Source organism: Cinclus cinclus, chromosome 4 (assembly GCF_963662255.1).
Source record: "Cinclus cinclus chromosome 4, bCinCin1.1, whole genome shotgun sequence".
Lineage (NCBI taxonomy): Eukaryota > Metazoa > Chordata > Aves > Passeriformes > Cinclidae > Cinclus > Cinclus cinclus.
This window is the reverse complement of record NC_085049.1, coordinates 66,559,133-66,565,613: the sequence shown is the minus strand read 5'-3', so window position 1 is coordinate 66,565,613 and position 6,481 is coordinate 66,559,133.

Here is a 6,481-nt window from a genome sequence, read left to right as displayed (position 1 = left end):
GGATCCACTGGGGCAAATTGAATAAAGGGATTGAGCTGGAGGAGCCCTAATCCCCCCTGCCTCCGGCCCGGGGGCGGTGCGGGGTGGGGCTCAACCCCTGGTGCACCCAAGGATTCTCCAGCATCAGAGGGGTTAAACCCCCCCATTATTAACCCTTTGAACCAAAGGGTTAATAACGCCCTCTCCGTGCATTGTCCCCTTCCTTCAAAATAAGGGGGGGGGGGGGGGGGGTCCTCCTTGCCATGAAGATGCAGGAATGGATGGAAGGGACATCAGGGATCTCCCCAAGGACTGCTCCAGGGGGAAATTTCCCACAGTGTCCTGGGGCAGGAGGCGGGGGGGTGGGTGTCCAGGGATGGGTGGGGGGATCCCGGGGGGGTCCCCATCTCTGTGCTCCCCCCCAGGTCAGGAGAGCAGCAGGTTCCACATCGACAACGTGACCGGGGCCATTACACTGCTGCGGGCCGTGGAGAGCAGCCGGCAGACCCCCGAGATCTGCCTCAGCGTCATGGTGGGCTGGGGACTGGGGAGTCTGGGGAGACTGGGGAGCACTCAGGGAGATAGGGGCTTCTGGGGAGATTGGGGGGCACTCAGGGAAATGGGGGGGTCTGGGGAGATTGGGGAGCACTCAGGGAGTTGGGGGTCCCTGGGCAGATGTGGTTCTGGGATGGTGGGAGCTGCCTGGTACCGGGATGCTCCCATGGGTACCCCCACGGAAGCTGGTGGCAGTGGGTAAGAGCTGGGTGTCCCGTGTGTCCCCTCATGCCCCCTGTGTACTCCCACCGTGCCCCTTGCTCTGTGTCCCCCGGCCTCTTCCTGTGTCCCCCTCCTGTCCCCTCTGTGTCCTCCCCGTCCCCCGTGTCCTGTCACCATGTGTCCCCGTAGGCCTCGCAGGTGAATGACCCCTCCAAGTACGCGGTGGCACGGGCCCTGGTGCGGGTGCTGGCCCCGAACCGGCACCCGCCGCGCTTCCCCCGCGCCCGGTACCGCGCGTTCGTGCCCGCGGCCCCGCGCCGCGCCGCGCTGCTGCTCACCTTCGGCGGGCAGGTGCTCGCCCTGCGTGCACACGACCCCGACTTCCCCGAGGTGAGCGGGGCATGGGGGCAGCTGAGGGTGCGGACAGGGTGTGAACAGGAGATGCGGACAGGGGACAGGGAGTGCTCCAGGTAGGGACGCAGGTAGGGAGGCAGGGGGTATGGTGGTGGGAAGAGGCACAGGTGGGATGCAGGTAGAATGAAAATGTGATTAAGGTAGGGAGGCAGGGGTGCAGGTGAGGGTGCAGGTAGAATGCAGGTGGGATGAAAATGAAGGTGCAGGTGAGGGCACAGGTAGGATGAAGGTGAGGGTGCAGGTAGGCGGCAGGTAGGGATGCAGGTGAGGGTGCAGGTGAGAATACAGACAAGGTGCAGGGAGAGGGTGCAGGAAGAGGGACAGGCGAGGAGTGGGTGCGGATGTAGGTAGGGAATGCAGGTAGAGGTGTGGGCAGCAATGCAGGTACCAGGTGAGGGTGGATGCAGAAGCTGACACCCACCCCACAGGGGGTGAATCCCCAGGTGCACTACACCCTGAGCCACGGCACCAACCAGAGCCAGCAGCTGTTCCAGGTGATGCCCAACGGGCTCTTGGTGGCCCAGGCAGATCAGTTGCGGCCCGGGCAGAGCTACCGCCTGCAGGTGAGCTGGTGCTGAGGGAAGCAAGGAGAGCCTGGGGAGCACTGAGGGGGGCACAGGGAGGCTGGAAGGGTGTGGGTACCGGAGGGGCACCAAGGGCTGGGTGGCACCAGAGAGGGGACACGGGGGCCGGGGGGGCAACAGAGGGGACACTGAGGCTTAGGGGCACCTCCGTGTCCCCTTGTGTGCCCCCCTGGTGCCACAGCCATGTCCCCGCATGTCCCCTGTCCTCACCGTGTCCCCCTGTCCTCTTCGCCCCCCTTTCCCCCTCAGGTGCTGGCACGGGACGAGGAATCGGGTGAGACCTCGAACACCACGGTGGAGCTGGAGGTGCTGTGGCCAGGGCAGCCGGGTATGGAGGGGGATCCCCCTCAGAAACCCCCCAGGGACTCCTGCGTGACCCTCCTCATCCGCCCGGCACTGGGATACCCACCCAGGAACCTCCCCCGCCCCCAGGCATTGGGGAGCCCCCCAAGGACCCCCCCTGCCCCCAGCGATGGCGTCGCCCTCAGAGTGAAGAGGCGCCCCCCACACCCCCCAGCATTGTGTCCCCCGAGTGATGGAATTTCCCCGAGTTCCCCACGGTGATGGGGTCCCCAGGCCACCCCCGTACTGCGATGGGGTCCCCGCCGGGATGGGATCCCCGCCCACCCCTGGGCTGTGATGTGTTCCCCCCCTACCCCGCAGCTCCCCGGGACCCCTCGGAGCCCCCCAGCATGTGCCGGGGTTTGTCCCCGCTCGCTCCCCCGTTGATGTTCCTTCCCCTGACCTGTCGCTTCTGTCGCACAGCGCCGCGGGATCCCTCGGAGCCGCCGCCCGTGCGGGGGGTGCCGGTGGGGGCGGTGGCGGGGGGCGCGGGGGCGCTGCTCCTGCTCGGGGCCGTTCTGCTGCTGGCGCTCCTGGCGCTGCGGGCGCGGCGGCGGCGGCGGCGGCAGCAGCGCACGGCGGACCGGGCCGCGCTCGCCATCGAGAAGCACCCCAACGTGGTAGGGGCCCCCCGGGCACCCCGACCCCCGGAGTCCCCGACACCCCTGCACCTCTAACCCTCCCCCTCCGGAGCACCCCAAGCTCTCCCCTACAGCCCGCGACCTGTCCCCGCGTCCCCAAAGCCTCCCCCAGCACCATCCTCTTACTTCCGAGCTCCTCCAGTTCCTCCCCACACCCCCAAACCCCTCCAGACGCCCCAGCTCTCCCCAAAGCCACCCCTGGCTGTGGGGGGGGGGGGGGACGACGCAGGGAAGCGGGTCCCCGGGTCAAGGGGGGCGCTGCGGGACCGGGAGACTCCAGGAAGGGAATGGGGGTCCCCTGTTTTGGAGGGGCTGGGAAAGGAGGGGAGGTCTCTGGGTCTGGGGGGGTTGTGGGCTCTGCTGGTTTGGGGGAGCCGGGTCCTGGGGGGGCTGGAAGGAGGGCGCCCCTACCGCCTCAGTTTCCCAGCTGACCCCCCCCTTCCCCCCCGCAGAGCCTGAGGTGGTTCCAGCCGGTGAGTGGGGGGGAAGGGGCGATCCCCAGGGAGGGTGGGGACCTCCCAAAAACAGCTGGGGGGGAGGAGTCACCCTGCTCTGAGGCCCCCCTCCCAGGATACGGGGTCCTCTATGTCAGGGGGGTCCCATTAGGAGGGGTCCCATGGGGGGTGTCGGGGTGTTGGGGGGGTCCCATGGGGGGGATCAGGGTGCTGGGCCGGGATTGGGGTGCTGGGAGTCCCGGGGACTGGGGAGATATTGGGGTGCTGGGGGGGGGTCCTATGGGAGAGGTGGGAATGCTGGGGGGGACGAGGGTCCCTGTCCGGGGGTGGTCCCATGGACGGGTCTCTGTGCCTGTGGTGTTCGAGGTGTCCGGGGGGGGGGGTCCCACGGGGGGGTCCCTGGTCTGAGCAAGGTTTGGAGCACCGAGGTGGGGCCCTTGTGTAGGGGGAACCCCGTGGGTGCCGGGGTTTCCCATGGAGGGTCCCCGCGGGAGGGGGGGTGTCCTGTGAGGGTCGTCTCCTGTGTGTTCCGTGGGGTGACCCCTGTGCCCCCTCCGCAGGTGCAGGCTGGCAAGTCGCCCCCGAGCCCCCCCCGGCTCTACTACCCCAACGAAGGCTACAGCGAGGTGGGGGAGGCACTCCCGCCGCCGCCCCCGCCACCGCCGCCCCCGCCGCCGCCGCCCCCCGTCCCCCAGCCGCCCTCCAAACCCCAGGCCAACTCCGTGGGGCGGCTGGGGGGGGGCTCGCCCGGGGATGGGGGGGGATCCCCGGGTGGTTCACCCCCAGCCCCCCGCGCCAGCCCCAGCCCCCCCCGCGCCCCCAGCCCGGGCGAGGGCTCGGGGTGTCCCGCGGAGGGGGGGAGCAGCCCCGTGCCGGGGGGGCGGCGGGGGGTGGCTCTCGGGGTGCTGCCGGCGCTGGAGGAGGTGAGCGAGGAGAGCCTGGAGGAGGGTCCGGGCAGCGACCCCCGGGTGCCCCCCCCGCTGCTGCAGCTGCTCGAGGACTCCATCGAGTGCTGAGGGGTTCGGGGGGGGGGGGGCACAATAAACAGCTGGAAAGACACTAGTGGGAACTGGGCAGCTCTGGGATGCACTGGTTCGTATTGGGAGGCACTGGGGGTGGGTCACAGGTTCGCACTGGGGAGTTACTGGCTCGCACTGGGGGTATCACTGATTCGCAGTGGGGGTGTGACTGGGGTGCTCTGCGGGTCACTGGGGATCACAGGTGCACACTGGGGAGTTACTGGGATGCACTGGGGATGTCACTGGGATACCCTGGGGGGCGGATGTCACAGTCCCTTCCACTCCCATTTAGGTGTTTCCCGCGTTCGCTCGTGGCCCCGCCTCCGGGTGGGCGGTGTCTCCGTAACCACGCCCCTTAAAGGCGCTACGTCCCTTAAGCGGCCTCGATGCTACCCCCAAGGGGGGCGGGGGTTCCGTGCCGGGGGGAGTTGATGGGTCCGGGTCCTGGTCCTGGTTCTGGGGGGGGGAGGGTCCCTGGGGCGTCCCCACGAGGGTGCTGTGTGGTCCTTGTGGCTCCGCGTGGGGTTCAGGTGCCACGGGGGTCCACGAGGGGTGCCCTTCCCCCACGCGTGACCCCGTGGCCGTGGGCGGTCCCCGCTAAGAGGCTTGAGCGGGAGTTTGTCGCTAATCCCCGGGGTCACCGGCACCGGCGGGTCACCTCTAGCGGGTGGCACCGGCACGGGGACACTCCCACTGGGAGCACTGGGGTGCACTGGGAACACTGGGAGCTCGGTGTGCCGGTTTGTACTGGGAGCACTGGGGCGCACAGGGCGGTACTGAGGTGCACTGGGGGCGCTGGGGAACAGTGGCTGTCCTGGGGCATTCGGGACTGCACTGGGGGGCGAACTGGGACAGACTGGGGTGTGCTGGTTTCAGTGGGGGCCCTGGGAGCACTGAGGTGTATTGGGAATACTGGGAGCGATGTGCGTCCCTGGGGAGCGCTGGGAAGCTCTGGACTACACTGGGAGCATCGTGTACTAGTGTGTACTGGGAACACTGGGGCGTGCTGGAAGAGCTGGGTGCTCTGAGAGCACTGGGGGGTGCTGGAGTGTACTGGGATGCTCTGGCAGAACAGTGTACAATGCGTTACACTGGGAGTACTAGGACCCACTCGGGTTATACTGGTATATACTGGGAGCGCTGGGCGGAGCAGCACCGCTCCCCCATTACCTTTCTGCCCCCCCCCCTCCCAAATCCCCCCCTAATCCCGGCCGCGTTAATCCCCGGCAGCTGCCGCGGCTGCAAATGGCCCGGGAGAGGGGGGTGGAATGGGGGGCCACAAGCTACGAACCCCCCCGAGCCCCCGCGACTCCGCCGTGTCGCGTTCCTACGCGTGTCCCCCCGCCGCGCGGCTTGGGGGGGGCAGGAGCTGCGATCTCGGTGGGACAGGGCGGAGGGACACGGGGGGGGGAGGAGGGGGAGCCCCCGCTGTGCGTGTCCCCTCCCCAAAGGCCAATTTGGGGAGATCCCCGGACCGCCTCCTGCCTCAGTTTCCCCTGTGTCGCGACCGGGGTGGGCGGAGCCGAAGGGTCGGCACCGACCCCCCACTAACACCGCCCCCGCCACCGGCTTCCGCCGGTAGCGGCACCACGGGACCCCCTCCCCACCATGGAAGCCTCCCCAGACCCCGCCGAGGGCGAGGTGACCCACCCGGGACGGGGGACGGGCAGGTAATGGGGGGGGGGGGGGGTGTCACGGGGGGGTCTGGGGGCTCTGGGTGTGCCGGGGGGGGGCGGGGGCAGAGCCGTGATGGGGGGCTCAGAGCCGGGGGGGTCCCGGGGGTCAGTGCCGGGGACGGGACAGCGCAGGGGGCAGGTCCGTGACTTCGGGTGGGGGTGTCCGTGCCGTGGTGGTGCCTCGGGTGGGCTCTTCTTGCCCCCCTGTGCTCTTCTTGCCCCCCCTGTGCTGGGGGGGGGTCACTTTGGAGGCGGCGGGGAGGGCTGTCTTGGCCGGGGGATGCGCATCTGCCCCTCCCCCGCCTGCGGGGGGGGTGCTCTGCCGGGGAGACAGCGCCCAATTTTGGGGGGGGCAGCTACCCCCTGGGCCGGTATGGGAGTGCCCCACCAGCAGGGGGCGGGCAGGAGCGCTGAGACATGCGGGCAGGTGCTGGCAGGGCACACGGGGCACACACAGGGGATCACAGGTGATGTCAGGTGCTCACACAGGTGTGCAGAGGGCACACACAGGGCACATAGAGGTGATCACAGGCGCTCTCAGGTGCGGCTGTTTTGCCGCCCCTTCCCAGGGGCCCGTTAGTGGCCACACAAACAGCCCCGGGACGCGAGGGCTGTCCCCAGAGTCCCCCGCGGCAGGGGAACCCCAATGGGTAG